This window comes from Ambystoma mexicanum, chromosome 10, assembly GCF_040938575.1.
Source record: "Ambystoma mexicanum isolate Mex_15411 chromosome 10, UKY_AmexF1_1, whole genome shotgun sequence".
Classification (NCBI taxonomy): domain Eukaryota; kingdom Metazoa; phylum Chordata; class Amphibia; order Caudata; family Ambystomatidae; genus Ambystoma; species Ambystoma mexicanum.
The window spans coordinates 1,570,601,061-1,570,625,552 of record NC_090932.1 but is presented as its reverse complement, the minus strand read 5'-3'; positions in this window follow the sequence as shown (position 1 = coordinate 1,570,625,552).

The window sequence follows — 24,492 nt, the reverse complement described above, 5'->3', positions numbered from 1 at the left end:
CCTGTTGCTCTCTGTGCTGTTCTTTAGACCTCTCCTTATACACCTGCAACCACTTAACAGGTTGTAGGTGTAGATCCTCAATGGAGCTTGCCTAACTGTTATTAAGGGACATGCCTGACTTTCATCATACTCTGCAGGCATCTTCTTCGTCCCAGTGTCAGAGTGGTAAAATTAAGGTTTAGTTTTCATTACTCTCAGTCTCAGTCTCCTCTTCCTCATCCCAGTACTTTCAGAGATTAAATGTGGGGGAAATTAAGGGATACGTTTTGTAGTAGCCCATAAAGTCTGGGGAAGGAGTAGGTTAGTTGTCAATAGGGAACGGGGGATACAATGTCTCACCTGGGGCCACCCCATTTCCAATCCCCAAGCACTCTCCACCCAGGTGATCCCCCCTCGCTTCTCCACCCCCAGGGTCAGGATCCAAAAGCAATGGCCTTTCCCTGGCCACCTGAGACGAGGATCCAGGGGGAGCAGGAGTGAGAATACCCTCAGCACTCAAATCTAAATTAATAATGCAAAGTTAGAACACATGCAATTATCCCAGTGAATGAAGACAAAGTAAACAAACTAACATACATAAATGACATACACATAAGGGAAGTTGCAGTATGTTAATCGTACGACAAACAATGAAATGATCATAAAATAACCAGTATCATCACTTGAGATTAGTCCCAATGATCGTCTCTGTACTTAATAACAGAGGACAACTACTCTGGTTCTAAAGGAGCAATTTAGTCTATCAGAGCCCAACTAATACATGAATCTGAGACCTAACAATCAGGGTCTACATATGTCTGTCAATTAACACATATACTTTTTGTTGAATCATACGTTTTGTCGGATAAATTCAATGTTTCTGCCTTCTTCAGGACCAAAGGATATATAATACCCTGTGAAAAAATGAAACAAAACTAACTAGAACATAACAAAGTATAAACACATATGAATGCAGGGGAAATCTTATACTACCCTCCCGGTGAAATGGGGGGGAGGGGGTGCCTACGGGTGCGGAGAACCTTAAATCACATGAACCTGAAAAGTGCAGAGACCCTCATAGCACTTGACCCTGAGAGGTGCGGAGAACCTTAAATCACATGAACCTGAGTGGTGCTGAGACTGTAAAGCAGTTGAAACGGAAAGGTGCGAAGAACTATAAAGGTACATGAACCTGGAAACACCTGAAGCTGAGAAGTGCAAAGCTCCTGAATCCTAAAAGTTGCTAAGAAGCTGAATACCACTTGAACCCTAACCCTATGATACCTGTAAAGATTGCTGTGAGTTCAGCAACCTGCAGAACAACTGTCTCATTTGAATGGTCCTGTGTGATTCAGATGACACGTGGTGCAGTGACTTTGGCCCTCCTGTCCACTTTTGGCACTTTTCTATGGTCTGTTGAGAAGGAAAAGTAGTGTAGTGCAGGGTATTGGACAAGCCAGGCCCCTGGCAGTTTTGTCAGGGCTTGTGTAATCAAGAGGGAGTGTTGTGCAGTGTGTGGTGTTGATTCCGCCGCTGCTTGGAATTCCTCTGGAGTCTAGAACATGGTACCCCAGGGGTTCCAAGTAAGACAGTTGAGGCGGGTCCGTTGTGTGGGAAAGGGTGGGCAGAGGTTTTTTTTGTATCCGCATACTGCTCACAGGCCCATGTTTGGTTGTGAGTGGACAAGAGGTTGGTTATCTGTAGAATTTAGGAAATGCAAGTTTCGCAGGAAGGAAGTAAAGCACAAGGGACACACCCTATTTTATTTATTTTTTTATTCTTGCATTTTTGCATTCATGTAAGGGTGTTTAAATGGCCAAGGGCCAATCTCATGAAGGCTGTCCTTGAAGCACCACCATTGTTTGAGAATGAAGAACTGCAGTCATATGAGGGTTGGCAATAGGTTCATTAAGAATTTGGCTGCCTTTACGGACTCCGTAAGAGAGCTAATGTGAGAATTGGGAACAAGCCTTAGGAAAGGTTAAGGGTGGCAATGGCATATGTAATACCCTGCGTTTGGGAGGTTACATAGCGGGAGGAAATTAATTATCACATCGATGCCAGTTGTAAGGGTTTGGGTGCTCTCTAAAGTAAAAGGATATAGGTGAAAATAATAGGTTTTGGTATCTTGATCTTGTACAGACAGTGGTTCTGTCCAGTTGTGTTGTATGGACTTGAGGCTCTTGAGCTAAATGACCTGAACTGGTTGAATGTTTTGGAAGGGTACTTTTGGCAAAGTGTGTTGCGTCTTCCCTCAACCACATCTATAGAATATGTTCGCCTCGAATAAGGACTATTGTCGCTAGAATCATTGGTGCTTAAACGAAGATGTGAGCTGTTCTTAAAGGCTAAAACATCCCCCATCTGCCCCTTACTAAGTAAGATGGGAGCAAATTATTGCCTTAGACATGTAAATTGAAATGAATGTGGCTTTATCCACCTGGTAAAGAATTTGCTTCATACTTTAGATTGGATCCCTAATTTTCAGAGGTGTTCTAATTTTAAGATCATAAAAGAAGCCTTTGCTCGTTATTTGTGCAAGTGGGACTGGACTATGAATTATGAGCATCTACAGAAACTACACAGCTATAGCCAAGCTACACTCATAACTCATATGTTCATGAAACCCCAGCGATATCTGTTACGATGCCCCGATCCGGATGTGCGAGGGTTCAGACTACTGTTACGCACAAATCAACTTCCGATGAGAGCTATCCCGGGCGGCCAATGGAAAATCAGTAGAGACTGTAGATATTGCAGAATATTTGAAATACTAGGAATGCGCTGAAACAGCGAGACACTTACTAACTGAATGTTCATAATTGGGCCATATTTACATGACTATCCTGGGGAATTTCACTTACGAATACAATTTGATAAAAGCAACTGAATTCTGGACGTACTGTTTGAATACAGAGTGCGAAGCTGTCCATATTGCCCTTTATAGAGTCTGGTGGATAGTTAAGAACTTATGGATAACACCAATTGAAGAAGGATCACTACCGACTAACATTGTAATTCGTTGATTTCAGATTGACAAAGATAGTTTCTTTTTACACAGCACTATCTGACAATCATGATGTTAGATTGTATATAGACCCGAAGGGAAGAAACATTGAATTGGGAAATGTGAAACATATCATATTAGTTTTATCAGCACTAACATGACATTGTGTTATTTTATGTACCGTTTGATTAAATGGATTGTTGAGAATTTTTTTATAACTACTGTTTTCTTTTAGTATTGGTTTTTACCAATGGATCTTATAGTTGTGAAAATGTTTCAACCATAAGCTAACATTGTGTATATGAATTTGTGTATTTATTGATTTTGTAAAAGTTCATTTGAACTAAAGACAAATAAATAATAATAATAATAATAATAATAATAATAATAATATTATGTTTTGCTTCCTGTACCGTCACAGACACCGATGAGGGCTATTACGTCATTGAGAGAGATATGATATGATATGGCATTTATAACGCACCTATACACAAGTGTTTCAAGGTGCGACAAGTTCTCACAATTCAAGGTAGGGGGTGTGGGGGAAAGTCAGGACCCAGGTATCGGGTTGGTATTGGGGCAGAGGTTGGGTATTGGGACGGTGGGGTTAGGGAAGAGGAGATCATAGTGCCACTACTTTTATTTTACACTTTGGCCCCTGGTTTGGGCAGTGGCGCTAACAAACAGATAAGTGACAAATGAAACTGTAATCATGCCATCTTGGCTGTGGCAAGTCTGTTACCCCCAGCTTCGTATTCATGGAAAGAAGGGAACCCAGAGAGACTAGGGGCAGAATAGGCAAACTGTGGCTTTCCAGATGCCTTGGTTTATCCCTCCCATGATCGCTCACCATTGACTACATTGGTGATGGAGGGTGGGCTGTAGTGACCTAAATGATGTACATGTCCCCAGCACAATAGAATCAGAGGCTTGCCTCGCTGTTGGGTAGCTTTTTTTTTATTGTGCACTGCTGGGGATTCGAACGCGAACCCTGGAGGTGAGAAGCCAGTGTTGCATCACACAGTGCTATTTCAAAGGTGCTCAATTTATTTTGTTTCATTCAATAGACTGCTTTCCGTTATGGGCTTTATGTGTCAGTGTGATGTGACACTAGCTTGTTGCCAGCCTGGTGTGGGTGTTGGTAGCCGAGTGAGCCCTGGCAGTGCCCCAGCTCAATCCAAGTTTCGGGAGACTGCCGGGGCTGAGCCCTAGCTCACTTAAATCCCTTGGATTTGTAAACCAAAGGCTATTTAGAACCTTGTGTAGTCCACCCCACGACTAGGAGGAAAAGGAGGCATGTCAAATATTTCCTGGACATAAGGGGTTGACAGTCTGGTTTGGAGAAAAGAATGGCAGCTGTCCACCTCTGGATGCTGTTGTCGATTTGGAGGCGGAGAAGCGAGCTGTGGGGTGTCCTGATGTTTTCAATGAGTTTGCATTCAATGTTATTTGTTTTAAAAACAATATTTACCTACACATTTTTTTATCTGATTTTTTATAAACCATTTAATTTGTGTCTTTGCTCCCCGTAAACCTCACCTCGCTGCATATCCCTGGTTTACACTCCTGCAAACTAAGCCTATCCTTCTGTTTGTATTGCTTCTAGCAACTTTGTATTGCCAGTATCTGAGCTGCATGTTAATAAGTGAGTTTTCTACTATAGTGCAAACGGCAGGGTCTCTTGCTTCTAGGCGCCTGGGTGAAATTTCGGTTTGCATTTGTTGCCGGACAGAGAGCACTGGGGCCAACGTAACAGGCACATGTCCCTACGCTGCCCAGCATCAGGCAGTGTGCACCAAATTGGGTGCAGGAGAGTGAAAATGGGACTAGGACTCCTCAGTTACCCAATCAATCCTCTGCCTGTAAGTAGGGGACACAGGGACGTTGATTCACCAAAATGCCAGGGGTAGCGAAAGTGACATCACAGGAGGTGATGTCACATGACCTTTGACCTAGATGGAATTAGTTCCTCTTTAACCCTGGTGAAATCACCAGAGTTGGCTTGCGGCTGTAAAACAAAGTACATAAGTGTACACTTTAAAAATACCAAGTAGGTACTAAAGCAGACAATAATAATTTAGATAGCAACCACATTTTAGCAAGGTTGCTGCCTTCATATGCCATGAATGGTGTCATGATATCATAGGGTTAGACCCAACAGAACCAACATAGGCCACGAGACACTGCCATAGATATGCCACTTCAGCAGCGCATGCCTATTTACTTCCATATTATGCTAGTTAAAGCCGCATGTCAGGTATTGTCATTATAAGATAAGTAGAGCCCCTACATTGCCAGTTGATGTGATATTACAGTATCCAAAGATCCAGTAGATGCAGGTCACCCACAATGCACAGGAGCATTGTTTTAGGAATCAACAGATGGTTTACTTCAAAGGCGAAGGACAACTTCATGTATTGTATTGTAATGGGTATTTTTATAGCGCTTTACACCATTTACGTTCTCAATGTGCTATAGGTTTAACGCCCTTGGGGGGGCCGCAGTCCAGGTATGGGAAAATTCATCAGAGAGAAATAGAGTGCATGTGTGCACTCAGCCAGTACGAAGGTAAGTCGGGTTTGCCAAGTCCCTGCTAGACACCCATGTTGCGCATGCATGTGGGTGGGTGCAGCAAGGTAGCCTGGCGAGAATGTGAGAGGGACATTATGTGTGCAGCTAGATAGAATGTTATCTTTGGGGAAGCTAAATTCTAGTGCTAGCAGTGTTGTGCAGAGTATGTATTGTATTGCATTTGTTATTTATATCTGAGGTAGGGGAGACATTATGCGAGCAAGTAGACCGAATTGTGTCAATGGGGAAAGCTGCATTCTAGTGCCAGAGGTATTGTGCAAAAAATGTATTATGTCACCTTGCATTTATCTACAGTGTGTCTGTGATGCAGGTATGGCAGATCTGGGTCAGGCCACACAGTGCCCAGGCAGGATTGGTGGCAGAAGCGCCTCTCATCACAGGTCCAAAGCAAAGGAGAAACACTGATGAGCTTTGCGTTCATGCTGTGCTGTCACTGAGTACTGCAGGCTGCTCTTACTCATTCCCAGCTAGCTAGACCTAGCCCCTCAAACCCTTCCTGTTGCTACAGTACTGGGTATGAGCTGCACAGACAGCCCCGCCGCTGAACCCAACCGTTCAGCCATTCTTCACTATGGACTGCCAACCTGTTAGTGATGGCGGCTTCATGGACTTTCCTGCATCCCTGTTATTTCTCCAGCTAATGAGATGGAGATTCCAGGTGAAAAAAGCTGTGGCACATTTAACTGCATTTACAGCTGCCTTTTTTAGGTGCAACACAGATATCTGCTCTTGGTACTGCCTCGCTGTCCAGTGGTCCCTGAGGGTACATATGAAAACAAATACTTCTCAAAAGTAGGCTTGCAAGGTCAAATAACATTTACTGAAAAAAAACTAAGCTAACAATCAAGAAGAGATAAGTAGGTAAAGTTGATGTTTAATAATAAAAACATGGATGAAAACAAAACAACAACACGTCTGATTAGAAGCAGTACAGTATAGAGTAGGTGAGGATTGCAAGGGTGCTTGTGGACGTAGGTAGGTAGGCTGCCATTTCGAAAGTTTGCCTCTATGGATGAAACGGGTAGGTGCAAAGGAATAAAAGAAGGGGGTTGAGTTAAACTAAGGGCTGGAGGGGATGGGGCGATTCCCCTACTGCCGATTTAATGCTAAATTATGAACACATTTCTGAAACACAATACATCTATTTGGACAAAATTCACTGTTTTGGAATTAATACATGTTAGTATTTTAACATTTTTTTCTACGTGTCGTTTTTACCTCTTCCTTTTAAGTTGGGGTTATTTTTGACAGGGCTATTTATAGACCCTCCTGCAGAGGCTGACAACTGGGTGCGAAAGTTGTGTAAAGTGTGAGGTTGGCTTTGCCGATTTAGACAGGGGGTGTTGTGCGATGGAAAGGCAAGGCACAGAGGGGTTATGATTGGGATTTGGGAGGGTGTAGCTAATTGAATTATCGAGCGTGTGTACATGCTCCCACGAAGGTCACCCTGTTGTTTATTGGCTGCTGCTGAAGGTCAGCCCCGGCCAGGGGAATGTGATTGGACCGCCGCTGCGCAGGCATGAGTGCGGCTGCACGGTGCTGACGCCAGAGTCATGCCCACAGTGTCGGCGCCGGCACGTGCAATGGTCTGCCAAGGAGTTTGGGAGGGGAGCATGTTTTACGCATCTAGAGAGGGCACTGTATATCATTGTAGTGGAAAATAGCTACTCCTGGAAGCCAAACACGTTAAATTTATAGCCACTCCTTCCCTGAGTATTCAGCCGCCCTCACCCGCCTAAATACCTCATCCGAACTGAACAAAGGACACTTGACAAGTGATGTGTTGGCATAGCTCTCAACTCACACGCTTTTGGCGGGTGTCACCCGCCTTGTAAACAGCTGCCTCACCCGCCAAGCCTCCAGCATGCCCATTCGTTTCAATGGGCCTCTTACCCGTCAAAAATACATCGGGTGTTTTCACCCGCCTTTGCAACACAAATGGTTGAGAGCTATGTGTTGGAAGGTAAACGCTTGGCATGCTTTATTTAGGCAGGAGTTAACTTACAGGTGCTCTGTGTAATGATGTCACGGTGTCAGGATTCTAGGCTGCACTGCCGTCCTGGCTGTGCTGGAAAAGAGGTTTGCGGCTTCCTCATCCGGTCACCTGGGTAACGGCCCTAAGGTCGCTCACACAGGCACACCTTTCGGGGGGGGGGGAGCCAGCTCCCTGTAGGAACAGCGCTGACCGACCCCTTCCCTCACTGAGATCTCTAACTTGAAGAACCCACCCTTCCACTTTTTCCTTTTATTTATGTGGCCCTTGCCCATTTCCATGCACCTGTTTACCTGTTAGCTGCCAGTTTGGTCCTGCGGCCGTAAGCAGTCTCTTGTCACAACTCCCAACCCCCCACCCATGTGTCCCTCCCAAATTACTGCTTTGCCCCATGGCTCCACGAAGGTCTTGTACCCCCGGGTGCCGTGCTTTAACTCTAGGCTGCCCTGGACCATTGTGGTCTCAACCAGCACTTTTTTCATGGATGCACCCGGTAACTCTGCTGTTGCGTATTGCCCATTTAACTGTGGGCGTATTGCCCCTTTAAGGAAACGAGTCATGACGTCGTCATGGCTCGTTTTAATTAAAGGGGCTCTGCTGTCACGTGAGGGTCACTGCAGCAGAGCCGCAGGAAGTGGCAACTTGTCTCAGTGTGGTCCTTTTGTGGATGTTGCCGAGTGACCACGGCCTGGTGGTGCAGCCACGGCCTGGGTGCCCCCAGCCACAGTGTCCTAGTCCGGTGATCTGGACTCTGCAGGGTGCCCCATGCGGTCCGTCCTCTGCGTGCTCTCAGATCCATTGTCTGTGGGTGACCCCGGCACTCAGTGCAGCCTGCCCGGAAGCCAAGGGGCAGGTTGCCACATTGGCGACGAGGAGTAGGCGGTCTGTACCCATGCACACTGGCGTGAGGGCTGTGGAAAGCCTGTGGCTTTTTTTTCTTTCTTTTCCTCTTTGTTTCGGCGAGAAGAGGAGGAACGGCGTCGGCCGCATAAGAAGGGGGCTGCAGTTCCCGGTGTCCCAGTGCATCGGGACAAAGGCGTGGTGGCTGCGGAAGAAGGGGGCGTGGCCTGAGAACACCCGGGCCTGTGGCGGTGAAAAAAACAAAGGAGTATTGAGGCATGTGGCAGCCCCGAGAAGAGGGGGCGTGGCCTATCAACACCTGGGTCTGCGCGACACCAGAGTGAGGGACACAGGCTTGTGTGCGCACTCTGCCACACAAAGTAGCTGCATTACCCAGCCCCTATCACATCAGGACAGGCGTAGAGGCGCAGGGCGGTGATAGCCCCAAACCGAACAGGGCCTGTTTTGTATGTTGCATTTGTGCAGGCAGAGCGGGAGGCTCTGCAAGTCATTAATTGGAGTGGTAAAGGAGATTATAACACCTCACAGCACATCATCTACTTTCCACCAAGAGAAGGGGCTGCACTCATCAAGTAGGGGAACAGGGACAAGCCCTCAAGGCCCATCAAACACCCCGGAAAGTGTGGTAGGAAAAAAAGAAAAATCCAAGGAGTACTCAACATCCAGCATCTAGCCTCGGAATAGAGCTGTCTGGGGTGAGCACGCTGGGCTCCGGGGTGGTGCACCTCCGGAAGGGGTGAAGAACCGCCCTTCCTCCCCTGACATCAGAGGGAGGGCGAACAATTGGTCTGTCCTGGTGCGGTGGAGGGCTGCAGTCCACATCAAGCGACAAGGTACTCGCAAGCTGACTCAACAGGGTAGCAGCTTCAAGGGAGTGCTCTTGTGCCCTGGTGGCAAGGGACTGTGTAACTTGAAGCCCCCATCATGGGGGATGAGGAAAATGAAGGGGCGTATCGACAGAATGGACAGCTGGCGGCTTTATATCTCTTTGTTGTCATGGGCGCACCTGCCAGTCTAGGACCCCGGAGGATGGCGTGGGTGGAGAACCTCAAGCTATTTTGCGAGGCAGTCGAGATCAAGGACAGGGCAAGGCAACCAACTCTCCTGTATTCAGCCGGCCCGGCTGTCTAGAGACTGTTTAAGACTTTCCGGCCAGAAACCAGTCGTATGAAGCTGCCATTGCAACACTGAACGAGTACTTTATGCCCATGGTCAACCGGGATTATGAACGGTTCAGGATGTGATGTGATGCACGAGACAAGAGGAGGGGGACAGCCTCGATGTATTTCATGGCAAGCTTTGCAGCATCGCATTGTCCTGCGCTCTGGCAACTTCGAAGGGCTCAGATAATATACGGCTGTAGTTCTGCCAAACTGCAGAAACAGGTCCTCAGGGATCCCAGGCTGGGCCTCGACCGATCCTAGAACTGGGCCGCTCCCAGGAGCTGGCAGAGGTGCATGATTCAGCAATGGACCTCTCGAGGCAGCAGCTCAAGTTGAGGCCCCCATGCAACGAGTGAAGTTGGAGGAGGTTTCGGCTGTGGGCCAATGGCAAGGAGGGACAACTGGCGGTTATTGTCAAATTTGGCCAAAATGCTATATCCTCCAACTAATTGTTTATATGAAGATTTAGGTCAGATGCTTACTGCTTCTAATCCGCCATCCATTGCAAAGTATTATGATCGTATGGTTTTATAACTTGCTGAAATTGCTCTTAATCCTTGCAATTTGGAATTTCGATTGGTGCATGTCAAACTTCGCCTATTCGATCATGATTGGTGCACTACCTTAAATGCAATAGATACATTCAAATTGTATAAAGAAGCTGCAAAGTTTAGCACTGCAAGACTTCTGCATAAACTCTACCTAATCCAATTTCCCTGTGATAAAGCCAGAGATATTTATTTACGGTTTAAATTAAATCAAATGCTAACCCTTGAAAGAATTGGGAGCGGGCAGACAAATGTGTCCACAGATATTGAGCAGGGCTGCAGATTTTGTAATGATAGCAGGCAGATTGAATCCACAAAGCATTTAGTCGTTTACTGTGCGCATTTTGAGGAAGTTTGTCTACAATTATTTGACCAAGAAAGAGTGGGTAGAAATTTGGCCAAAAGGGAGTGGTTTTGGCTCACCTGTATGTGGGGCACTAGCAGGAGAATGATTCTGGTGCTCAGCAGGTTTCTTACACTCATTAATCTTGAATTGGAAAGTATGTACTCAAAGAGTCTGAAAGGCTGAATTATTATTGTTGCAAGTGGTTGCATGTGTAATGGATATCTTATATCTGATATCTTACCATTTTGTTTTGCAAAAGTATGTGTTCTCGCAGCAGAATTCTTGCAGTTATTCAAGTATTATCTATCTTTAGTGACTATTGTACACTTGATTTATGCTTGTTTCTATTCTTCAATTTTTTCAGACCTAGGAAAATTGTATGATTGCATACGTAGACCATTAGTCTTCTTACTTATAATCGGTTATTGTATTATGTTGGTTAACATTCATAGTAACTGAAATGTGTCATGGCAAAATGATTATGTTTTTAATTTATGTAAGGTAAAGAAATGAAAAAAAACTTTTTATAAATTTGCAATGTAAATTAAGAGTAAAATGAAAATGTAAAAGTTTGTTGATCAAACTAAAAACAACGGTTTGAAATAAAAAAAAAATTAGAAAAAATGGCAAGGAGGGAGGCCAACAAGAAAAAGGGAGTGGCCACAGAGAGAGTCAGGTGCCACGCTATGCCCTCAGTGCGGATGGGGCCTCCCGCATGCGCATGAGTGCACACCCAAAGGACATACGTGCGGGAGGTACCGGAAAAGAGGATCATTTCGCACGGGTGTGCCCAGCCCTGACACCTGCCAGCATGGTCGGGCCAGCGGCAGGGAGTGCGTCAAAGGAGGCTACAGGGAGGAAGACCCGCAGGAGGTGGCATGAGACTACAGGAGGCCTTATGACTATGCAGAGGAGGAGGAAGATGATAATGTGTTTTTTTTGTCCTGCAGCGGCACAAGTGGCCACAAGTGCCTTCAGCGGAAGCCCGGGTACTGAAGTGCAACTCCCCAGGGAGGACAGTTTGATCCAGGTATATTTTGATACCAATGCGGGTTACTGGACCTCAATTGGTGTGCGGACTGGAATGCACCACAGTTTGCTGTGATTTTGTAGGTGATAGGAGTGGTGCGCGGACTGGAATGCAGCATGGTTGAGGGCCCGCCAGAGGGTTGTTGTGTTGGTGTTGTTTTGAGGTATGTTTTGTCACTGCAGCAGAGCCCCAGGAAGTGGCAACTTTGTTTCAGTGTGGTCCTTGTGTGGATGATGCCGTGTGACCACGGCCTGTTGGGGCAGCCACGGCCTGGGAGCCCCCGGAGCAGAGGCTGCTGTATGCTGGGTGCCCCCAGCCACAGTGTTCTAGTCTGGTGATCCGGACTCTGCAGGGTGCCCCCTGAGGTCCATCCTCTGCGTGCCACAGATCCATTGTCTGCCGGGTGATCTCGGCACTCGGTGCGGCCAGCCCGGGAGCCAAGGGGCAGGTCGCCACATCCTCCAAAACAGCATTAAGGATGACCAGAGTATGAAAATACATAAAATCAGTGAAAATACATGACAGCAATATCAATAATTTCATATAAGAGAAATCATGAGAAAGGGAGGGTGGGCAGTCTTTAACCCCTCACGTTTCACTGTCTGTGTGCAGCAGTATGAATAAGATGAGGTGCCTATATCTAGGCTGCGCCAGGTAGGAAACATCAAGACAATCTTCCGAACTACCTGCACCCGGCCCTCAATCCCGCCCACCAACATCCCGTGGCCTGAAACCCCTGACCCCTGTTTTATGGTGAGCTGTCCTTGACAGACAGTGGCGCTGCATAGTCCCTTCCACCCCCAATCCCAAATGACATTTGGTGGCCCTCTTGCCTGTCCTTTGGTAAGCTAACACCCTTTAAAGTAACACTGCCTTAAGTTTGTAAAGACTGATGCTTTCTTAAGAAGTATCTGCATACCATCAGCCCCACCCCAGATAAACAATGGCGGGAGGGGAAAGTAGCTGAAGATTATCACAAGACAGGTTTATTGGCCTCTTATGGCAGAACAAAGAAAGATAGCCAGGAGGGAGCTGAAACACTTAAAAATGCTATTAAACTTTCTTTGGCAAAGAAGTTGCAAGATCTAGCACTTTGCTGGATACTGCAAGGTCGCAGGGAGTGGACGGCCTGAGGTCATCAGCAAAGTCAGACTGTAAAGAGCATGCTGCAAAGCACACATTTAATGTACTGAATTAAAGAAGTATTTGCATCATGCCAAACTGCCAACATAGGGGAGACGACTCAGGGGTTCCCTTAGGCTCAAAGCTCTTTTTAGCCGCAAAGGTTGCAAAGCCCTGGCGCCTTCCCTACCTTTATGAGGATGTGGAGGTTTTGCAACCACCTGATTATGCTGATACACATGCAACCAATCTACAACATCACCACAGGTTTTCCAGAGGTGCTGGCTTGGCATTAAAACAAGCAAATCCAGATTTCCCTGTAGGCCAATGCATCTCTGGGGTTCACGGTGGTATCTATGGTTGGTCGTCAGTGAAGGAGTAATACACAGCTTTACTGATGCATTCTTCTTTATTTGCAGGATAGAGCCTTATCTGGTTGAGGGGCAATGGATTGCCAGGTGAGAGGCACAGTGTGGACTGGATCCGCTGTCTCCTCTGCACATCTGTGGTTTCTAGTAGCCAGCTCCGGGGCTCAGGAGTGATGCAAAGCACCAGGGAGGGAATATGCCAGGTAACATATGCTAGTAGTGCACAGTGCTTGAGCTTGGTGGATAGTCTTTTTACCTCGCTGACCTTCTTGGATGGGTGTCCTCGGCTAACAAGATCATTCGTATTCATGGTGTGGTGGCTTCTCACACTGTTGAAGCCTCTGGACCCATCATTTGGTGTTGCCAATGTTGCCCGTTCTGTGGCCCCTCTACTCCTTCTCCAGCTTCTTCTTGGGTCTCTTCTTGTTCTCTGGTTAGTGTCTTCTTCCATGTTCATATAAGGCTTCTGCGTTCGATGTCCTACAGTCATGAGTTCTTGCATAGCCGTTTCCCACCTTTGTCCCCCTGATGGCAGGCATGCATGCATTTGCAGAGTGTCCTTGTCTTTCATGGGCAATCATATTCTCAATCCTTCACCTGTTGGACTACAAGCGTGCCAACAGTGTTCTGCTTGCCGCAGCTTTCGTTTCTGACCTAGTACGTCTTTTGCACCCTTCAACTCTGGCCCTTATTCATGCACATCAAGAGATACATTTTATGCCGTCTGATCAGGCAGTAATAATAGTAGAGTTTCTTCCTGTGGCTCTATGTGTCCTGCTGATCTACGCACACCTGTCACAGCAGGGAACATGCTCCTTCCTATGTGTCAGTTTCCTATTTTACTCCCTGTTTTTCTTTGTTGGCAGTATTTGCCTATTTTCAGAGAGTAAACGTTCTGATACACCCCTTATCTGACGGTCTGAGTGTGACTACTATTCTGAAGATTTGTAATCAGGCTGGTGCAAGGTTGGGTGGTGGCCTTTGTGCCTCTCATCATTTGGAATAGACTCTCCCCACTACACATAATTTGGAGTGAGCCTATGGGCTGCCATGGCTGATAGTGTGGTTTCTTTGCCTACCCTTCCTGATGCTTGAGCCAGTTGTAGGCTTCTATGAATCCCTAGGCTAGCTCTACTTGAAGTTTAGCCTGGGTAGTGGCAGCCGGCTGCTTTGCCATGTTGAATGTTGCAGTCACTTGTGTATCTGCTTATCTCGTGTGAGCTTAGTTGGACTCTGTTATAAGCTGTCCATTCTTTGGGACAGTCTTCTTTTCTGAAGGTGACTTCTAATGTTTTGTTTGTGGTCTTAGTTGTGAGAGTATTGCGTTGATTTGCCGACAGCTGGTTTTTCAAGGTAGTTCTTTCAAAAAAATTACATCGAAAAAACGTATTGAAATATTTGGGTGGTGGTGTAAGGGGTTACAAGGGATTGGGGTAGGGTTTATAATATAGGGAAAGAGGCTTGAGGGAGGAACCACCCTAAATCATTTTTTTTTTAAATTAGGTGAGTTTTTTCGAAATAATTTCTTCAAAAAAATGTATTGCGAAAAAACTCATGTCAGCAAAACGACATAGAAACTTTGTGAGCTATTGTACGAAATGGATTTCTGTCCAATTTGATTAGTAATTCAGAACCTCATCACCATTCTTGTTGCTGAGACACAGATGCCTCATTGGTCAATTGAAATCAAGTTCCAGCTTTCCCTCCACTCTGCTAAGGCACTCTGTTTTGCAATGGGGCTTGGGTGTTTGTCACTCTGATGGTACGCACCACACCATAGGATCTCTCCATGCCTGGGCACCACTATACCTCTCTTGGTTGCCTCTTGTCAGTGTGGTACCCAGATAACCCACATGGGCTACGTAATGTCTGTTGGTCTGACTCCGTCCAGGGGAATGACTTTGACATCTCTCATTACCAATATAGTGTCCTGACTCAGGAATGGCAGACGGGACTCAGGGATCACTCGTGAGCCAGCAGGTACAAAGGTAAGTGAGCTTTATTGCAGTTCCAGGGTAACAAGCTTGAGGGATGGGGAGAGCATAGGTAATGGCAACTTTCCAGTCATATCTCCCATCCTGAATACCTAACTATAACCTGTGGAACCCGGAGGGAACCCAAGGTTCCACCACTAGCAACATTTAATGGCTTGTATTCCCATATGCAACGCCAGCCCCACACTACAACCAAGATTTTTTCTGCCATGATTTCACAAGCTCATCTTCCCTTCCCCCATCTTCCCTCAGGACCTGCGGTTCTTCCATACTTCTACATTCATTTCCTCTCTCACATCCTCTCTCCCTTCTCTCGGCACGTTAAGATCCCTTTCTGTTGATTTTTTTGTTTTTCCCTTTTTTCTTCTACAATTCTCAAGATGCGGGATTCGCTCTAACCTTCATCTTCGTTTCTACCTTCACACAAGCCACCTCAACCTTGGCTTACCTCTGCTCTCCGTTCCTCGCTTTGCATTCTGTGTCAGGCTGAACGTCGCTGGAGGAAGTCCCAACCTCCCTCTGATCTTCTTCATCTCTCCTCTCTTCACACAGACTTGGACACTGCTCTTCTTCTTGCTAAACAAGGTTTCTACACTAATCTACTTGCTTCTCTCTCCCCTCTTATCCTCATCATCTTTTTCAAATCTTAAACCGCATCCTCTCTCTGACACCCCAATGCCTTTTTCTTCACCACTCTCTGCTGCTGACTTTGCTTCCTAGTTTTCCTCCAAACTTACTCTGTTCCTATGTTGTTTACACGCCCTTGCCCCGGGACTACCCCTCGCTCCTCTCTAAGTTTCTCTAAGTCTTCTTCTACTCTCATGTCTTCTTTCCATCCCACTCTACTACTGACATTTCTCCTTTCCTTTCCAAAGGTCATCCTACGGCTGTCCCCTTTGATTCTTTACCCTCTTCTCTCATTCCAATGGTTTATACCTCACTCTCTCCATATCTGGCTTCAATCTTTAATATCTCTCTTCAGTCTTCCACCTTCCCCTCGTCATTTAAATGTGCTACTATACTTCCAATACTCAAGAAAGCCTCCTTGGACATCTCCCTCCCTTCTAATTACCACCCTATCTCGCTCTGACCTTTCCTCTCCAAACTATTAGAGCAAGTCATCTATTCCTAAGTCTTTTCTCACATTAACACTACTTCTCTTCTTCCACTCAACCAATTTGTTTTTTTGCCCTTTTCATTCGACTGGAACTGCTCTTCACTCAGTATGCGACTCACTTCTCTTTGCTTGTCACTCTAGGCAGTCTTCTCTCCTGGTTCTGCTTGACTTGTCAGCAACCTTAGACACTGTCGATCACTCTCTTCTTCTTTGCTCTCTCTCTGGCCTTGGTTTCCATGGTTCAATTTTAAACTGGTTTCATGCTTATCTTACAGATCGCACTTACTTGGTTTCCTGTGCTGGCTCAATCTCTCCTGTTCTCTCTCTTCACTACGGAGTGCATCAGGGCTCTGTCCTAGGCCTCCTAATTTTTCCTCGATACACCATTTCTCTTACCTCTCTGTTTTCTTCCTTTGGTCTCTCTCATCACTTATATGCTGACGACACTCAGTTCATTCTTTCTTTCTTTTTCTTTGCCTTTTCTTCCCCCCTGTATTCACTGAACTCTTACTTCTTGCCTACCTGCTATTCAGTCCTGGAGGACGGCTCACTAGCTCTAGCTAAACCCCTCCAAGACTCAGGTTCTTTTCTTTCCTGCCTCCACTGTATCTCCTCCTATCCTACATCCCCCCTCTCTATCGCCTTTTCCTCCTACTTCTCTGCCCATTTCTTCTTCTGCCCGAAACCTTGGCATTATTCTTGACCTTTCTCTGACATTCTCCACCCATATCTCTTCTTTTGCCCTTTCCTGTCGGTTCCATCTCAGTAATATTTGAAAGGCTAGAACTTTACTTTCCTTAAAATCATCTAAAGTTCTTCTCTTCTCCCTGGCTTTCCTCATCTGTTTTACTGTTCTTCCTTTCTCCTCGTTCTTCCCGCTACTCATCTTGCTCCTCTTTGCTCTTTCTGGTGGTGGGAAACCCACCGACGGACCTTCCTCTGCACTCTCTCCGGTGGAAAAAAGTGGTCAGCGATGATGGTGAGGATGTCCCTTGAAATGTTCTTAGGCAGTTTAGAACATTCATATCTCCGGATGTCCAGCAGCACTTTGCCAGGCTACCCACTCTTCTGAGCGGTAGAGTACAACGGCTTCCAGCGGTCACAAAACGCACCTCTGGACCCTGGGCGACACCAATGGACTTCTCTGGCTCGAGATGTCTGGCACTCCTAATCTGAACTTCGAAGACCCCTTCTCTGGATGGCAGGAACACAGGACTGGCTTCCAGGTTACTTCGATGAAGAGCAGCATCTTTGCACAATGGTCCCTCGTAGCTCGGGGAGAGGTCTCCTTTGCAGGTCCTCTCTGGATCAGTCCTTGGGAGACACGAAAGCTTTTGTAGTACTTGAAGAAATTGCAGTACCAGACTTCGCCTCCAGCTGGGCTTCAAGGAACAGCCTCTTCTTGCCTCAGCTTCAACTTCAGCTTCTGAACAATTTGGTTAGTGAGAGGTCCCCAGATATACACATCTATTCCCCATTCATTCTGGCTGAGCCATGCTCAGTCAGCCACTTACACAGAAGGGCATTCATGCAGACAGGCAGCCAATCAGGCTTACAGGTGTTCAGGCCATTCACTCCACCCACACACCCATAACAAAGGATGTGGAGTGGGGCAAGTACCCCGCCTTTCAGCACACTACACTACATTCATGTCAGTTTCAGACAGGGCTGTCTCATTCATTGTATCACACACACACAGAAACCAGACACCCACAGCAGAGTGTGAGTTGACTGCCAAATTCATTCACACACGTCCCACCCCTAGGGTGTACCTACAACACACAACACCTGGGAAGGGTGCAGGCAGTCTGACTGGAGGCAGCCCCAGCACCATATATGGTATTCCCACCCAACAGCCAGTCAGGAGGAAAGGGAACAACAGAGACATATATGATGTTTCCACCCAACAGCCATTCAGAAGGAAGGGACAGAGTCAGGGCTTCCCAACACTTTGGGAAACAAGGTACAAGGCAATAGAAACCAAGAGGCCACAGTGGCCATCTTGCCTTTGTCTAGGAATCCATTGATTCCTACGACAGGGCCTAGGTATCCCGAAAATGGAGGACACTCAGAGCCACTGTCAAGTCAACATATAGCCGCCACCAGCCCATATCCTGCTCTGTGGGCAACACACAGGTGCCCAAAACACACATAAGGGGTACAAGGGTGGACCTCCACCCTTGGGTGCCATAAAGGTATCTGATGTGTGTTGTTCACCAAAAGATAAAATGAAGAGCAGCACTGCCAGAGGTTCAGGCTGGACCGCAGTGGCAGAAAACATAAAGATAACACACACAGAGAAGTGGTAGGACCAGAACTGGAGGACCTGTCCCTCCATAAGGTATTTCCAGCATCAAACCAGGGCATCCTGAGGGGCTGAGACACAGTTAGTAGCATCCACATGCTTCAGGTTAGTATCAATAGCCATGCCTGGTGATAATGCAAGTTTGAGGTACTTTTCAAAGATTAGTGATTTTTTTTTTTTTTTAGCTTTTCATTCAGGCAGACATATTAGAGTGTCCTTGTGCGGGGACCAGCGCGCTTCTTCTTCTTCTTACTGATAGGTTTTTATCCATCAGCTGTGATTTTTGGATACCGAGGCTTGAGCCTCATTACTCCATCTTCTCGGGTTGAGTATGTAGTCGTGGGTTAGTTTTCTTCCTGGTCTGTGTGGTCTTGTCACAGTAGGGCTGGTTTCACAGGGTCTTTGCAGCGATGGGCTACGGGTAGAGGTCAAAGGGGTTTGCAGTGGTGGCAGTGAGTCTTCTTGTGGTGGGAATACAGAGAGAAGGTAGAAATAGGGATTGAAAGCAGGGTTTCTAACCTTTCAGTCCTGAGACCGGACGATAACCGGCAAAAACCGGCCTTGTTCACGCACCTACGCTATCGCATGGCCGGCAGAGCTTAAGGACAGCGGGGGATCTGGGCAATGTAGTTCTGAAGAACTACTGGTGGCACAAAGCTCTGGCAAAGGGAAGCAAGTCTTAAAATGTGCTTGCAATGTGAATGTAGTACACAGGAGAATATTTAAGGAATTTACAGGTCAAATTTAGCTGTCATAATGAAAAAAATAAATTGCTTTGTTCAATTAAAATAATGCAGCAATCACACCCAAAAAAGCCTATAGCACACTAACAACCACACAATGCGTGCAATAGGGACAAAGTAAGCTTCTATGGGGAATGTTGGGGAGCGGGGGCGGATGTCCCAGGCCCCTCGGCAGTTTAGGGCAAGGCGATTGTAGAAGGAGATGCTATGGGGAGCTGGGAGAATGGAGGGGGTCACCCATAGAAGGTGGATTGTAGTGGAAATTTAGTGAATCCTGGTACTAATAACACGTGTGTAATGAGACACCATTTTAGAAGTTCGATGCCTTCTTGAAATTGAGGCATAGTGCCATAGCTATGTGTCATGTTTGATAGGAGCAAGCGGATTATCTTCTATGTCTGATATATCAATGTCCACCTCCCCTTTCTCCTCACCTGTCTCTTCCGGGATGAGTTCTCGTCTGGAGGTCTTGTTCTTGGGTCTTTTCTTCTTTGTGAAGAGATACGGCCGTCCGCGGGAAGAAGCCACCCTGATTCCCTGATAAACAGGGAAGCAGCCGGCTCCCGTCCCGCAGGAACCAATATGAGAGGAAAAAAGCAGCCGCTTAAAAAAACCTCTCTACGGATGTAGCTGGTACTGATGCCGTTCAGGAAGCGATGACCAATGTCGTCCGGAATTGCAGGTAAGAGCAGGAGCAGCAGATATGAAGGTAAGTTTCTCGATGCCGCAGAGGGCCGGAGAGTCCGGATTGCGGAGAAGCTGGTACTGAGCAAGGAGCAGTGCAAAGGACTGGAAAGGAAGCACCGGTAGGGACCAGGGAAGCGGTCCGAGAGAAAAGAAGGAGAGGAGAGACCCAATACGGTACGGGAACCGTAAGGACGGGATAACAGGGAAGGGGAAGGAAGGAGGAGAAAGCTAGGAGGGAAGAATCCGCGTGAGGAACAGCGGAAAAACAACAGGTACGGAGCAAGGTAAGAAGTAGCACGGCAACAAGGCAAAAGGAAACAAAGTTGCAACTCTCAGAGCCCAGAGAAGGGCGTGGCTAAATACGGAAAAGAGAAAACAAGAGAAAAGACTAGACCGTCAAACCAGGAAGTGAAAGGAAAAAACACGGGACAGTCTAATGGCGCCGCCAACGCCAAGCCTTCCATAGCTGCCAGCGACCACCAAAAGACGGCGGCATGGCACTATGCCAGTGTGCCTAATCCCATCCTGAGGGTTATAGAGGTGTGCGCACATTTTCTGCTTTTAGCCCTGGCAGCCATGCAGAAGGTTAATTCACTGAAGATACACAGTTCTCCATTGTGTCTTATCATTAGTGCATGTAACCCAGAAGGAATGTGCCAAGAGAGGGCCAGAATTGATCTTTGGAGAGCGATCCTACGAGAAGCGGGACGCAGGCTTTAGACCTTCGCCAGTACAGATATTTAAGTGATAGCAGCCAGTGACCCCTGAGCACAGGCCCCAAGCATTTGAGTGCACTGACCAGCCCAAGACCCGTGGGCTTAAAATTGAGAATTGGCCAATCGATCAGGAAGATCAGAGAGTGGTGACGGACTGTCCCCACCATTAGTTCATGTGATTTGAGCTGCGAGGTGCTAGGGGAGAAGGAAACAAATTTAGGCTGCGAGTGGGAAAGTTGTTTACGCGCCGGCATGTCTGGGATGGAGCGGGGGCTCACGTAGTTCTGAGAAGTTATCACGACCTCGAAAGTATACGCCTCGCTCATGTCCTTGGTACCAGGTGCACTGTAGAGCTATGAAATAAAGAATTGTGTAACTAAATTGCCAATTAGAGTCTTTGTACCCTATGACGGAAGAAGAAGATCCCTATGTGGAAGGAGATGGACAGAAGATGCTGGGACCAATCGCCTGGCATTACGTATGCAGCCAACTATATGCGTATTGAGTTGAACCAACCAGCTACATCGATTTGTAACCTATGTAATGTGCGTCACTTGTGACGTTATGTATCTTTCAAACCCATTGCTCATGCTGTTTTTGTCAGAGCGTTCCGTGGCAGCAGAGTTCTTTGCTGGCACGTACTTGTATTTTAGAATCTGGGCAGCTTTGCCAGGAATCTTAACACAAGTTTTTCAAAAATTTTACAAAAGTATTTCTTTGCTCTAGCTGGTATTACAGTGGGAGTAATTAGTTGGAATACTCTGCGTCATAAAAGCTTCATGTGTGACACTGTCCGCAGGGGGATTCTGGGTGTCCACGATATTATCCTGTTACATGAGACCTGGCTATTATCTGAGATTGTGATGGGCGACTTTACTACGCTTTGCCAAACTGCCACGGCCAATATCATAGGGCGGCCTTCGGGGGGACTATTAATTGCTTCCAGAAATTTAAGATTTGTAAAGGTTGAATTAGTTTCAATCGAGTTCTATGGTATTCTCACGGTGCTACTGTCTCTGAGTCGCTGTGAAGGAATGAAGCATCTCCTAGAGCAAGTGGGTGAAATTATTTTGGGATGCGTCAACAAACTGGGGACTGTGCCTATTCTAATTGCGGGGGCCTTGAATGCCAAATGCTTAGATAGCCAACATGGTGGGTACAAGATTGGATCTGCAGAGGAAAGGGGTTTGAAATGGGTTCGATTTTGTTCAAACGGGGATCTACTAATATGTAATAGTAACATTCTGGGTGAACGGCCCCCTGAACACACCTGGAAGGGAAATAATTCTGAGTCAATAATAGATTATGTGATTGCCTCCCGAAATCTCTTTCAATATTGTAAAGAACTCAAAGTGGAAGGGGTAGCGGAAAGCGATCACAATAAACTATGCTTAAAGTTTATGGTCAATTCCGTTAGGGCGCTGGGGAGATAGCAAATGGAAGTAGAAGTAAACCAGGGGAAAAAAACATCCTATGAGATACAGCAGGAATGGCAGGGGTCTGAATGGAAAGTTAGAAAGGATGATCCAAATTCTGCCGGGGGAGGAATTAAGCTGGGAATGTTCTCCGGCAAATTTCGAAAATATTTTGAGGAAATTAGAGCAACCTCAAACGGCAGTATATAAGAAGCGAATAACCCACAGGAATCATTTTGACGAAAACACATTACTCCATAAACGAGAACTAAACAGCAAAATAAGGCTCTTAAAAATTCACAGTGAAAGTCAGCATGATTTCCTAAGAGAGAAAATGGCCCTAAAACAGCTTACCAGAGATGGAACAGATCAAATAGGTTACTCTGATATCAGCGTAAGGGAGCAGAGATGTTGGAAGCCCTCATTACTAAGAATAGTCGCAATTAATGGTCCCTAATGAATGGGGGAAAAGCGTCTCCATGCTCAGGACAAAGCAATTTGCCTGACAGAGGAGGTACGGAGCACCTATTTTGGAGAGCTCTTCAATCATCAGCAGTTTGAGGTTGCTACCCCTTGCTGGAAGAGTCCCTGGTTGAGGTGTGGTACGAGAGAGGAGATTAGAGAACTGATCCTTGGAGCACCCAGCGCTAGAGCAGCTGGCCCAAATGGTCTCTCCAACTATATACTGAAACGGAATGCTGACGACTGGTCGACAGTACTCTCTGAACTGTTAGCTAACTGCTTTGAGCCAGAAAAATGCCCCACTAGCTGGAAATCAGCAGTGGTTGTACCGATTTTCAAGATGGGCGATTGCACGTCACTGGAAAGCTATCGGCCGATTGCCCTGTTGGACGCGGATAGTGAAATATTTGCAGTTGTGGTCTTAAGGGAGCTTGAAAAAGGGGAAAATGACACAAGAATACCTGATAAAGCCCAGATTGGTTTTAGGAGAGGCATGTCTACTAATTCAAATGCCCTTATAGTGAATTCTATCAGAGACAATGCCTGGTACGGGGGCTCTGCACCTCTGTACGTGGCACTGATAGACTTTACTAAGGCATTTGGCATGGTGAATAGAGCGCTCCTATGGGAAAAGTTAAATAACTGGTGCATTCTACCTGGTTTGTTAGCAATCTTGGTCTGTCTACATGCAGAGACCAACATAGTGGTGGGACTTGATGGTGCGGGTAACTTGTCCAAGAAAATACCTACTAGCCGAGGAGTGAGGAAAGGATGCCTCTTTGCACCATTTCTATTTAATTTGTATCTGGCAGATATTAAAATCCATCTAGGCAGTGCTGCCCTTGTGAGTCCTAAAGTGGGAGCACAAAAGGTGTGCTGGTTGGCATATGCTAATGACATCTTCCTTATGGACTTGACTCAGAAGGGTATCCAACTTTTGCTTGATGCCATAAGCAGTTATGCATTGGCTAATGAGTTAATCATTAATCCGACTAAAACCTACATCATTAGGATGTAAAAAACCCAGAACAAGCCCTTATGATAAATAGACCCTGGAAACAGTAAGCATTAAGCCCGTACTTGAAACTAAATACCTGGGTTTAAGATTAACAGCAAACCCTAAGGGACTCCAAAAAAAAAAAAAAAAAAAGAAATGCTGGGTGAGAAACTAGATCAACTTACGACACAACTGAAAAACATTAAAACTAAATACTGCAAGTTCTCACTGAAACCCATGCTTAAGTTTTACACAGGTAAAATAATTCCAACAATCATGTATGGGCTTGACATTGATTCCCAGGCTTGGGATCTCGATTGGGACTATTGGGAGGGATGAGTGTGGAAAAGAGCCCTGACTCTGCCGCTATCGTTACCTATAGTAGCATTGCGGTATGAATTAGTCCTAAAAGCCCTAAGGGCAAGTTTTGAGTGGAGAATTTTACAGCTATACAGGTCGATTAAATGGCCTCAAGACAATACACTATACATGGATCTATAGATTTCTTTAAAAATGGAAGGCTAAGGCACAGCTAATTCTCTCACGAATACAAAGATCAATCACTGATTTAAACCTTAATCAAAAGGGATGTAAAGAAGCCCTAGCTGTTATGAACTGGATTATGACTGCTGAATCCATGAGAACCTTAGAACTACCTAATAACCCGTCAATTCTAGACAAAAGTCTCAAACTACTACCTCATTATCTTGCATAGTTCCAGGATTATAGCGGGTGAGATGCCGTGCTGAGATTCCGCCTAAATCTACTGCCCTCAGGTGAAATTCTGGCAAGTAGGCCACCGATTGGATCAACAAGCAGTTTCTGTCCTCTTTGCAACCCAAGTATAAACCAGTCTCTATATCATATGATGATTGAATGTGCAGGAACTAGTGATCAGAGGGTTCAAAGCTTCTCTAGGTTTGTAGACTGGCCTGATTAGTTAGACTCTAGAGATTTATGGCATCGCTTATCCTGAGGGCATGAAATCCTTTTATCTATGGAACTGTATAAATTGCAGAAAATGTTTAAACTATATGAAGATAGACC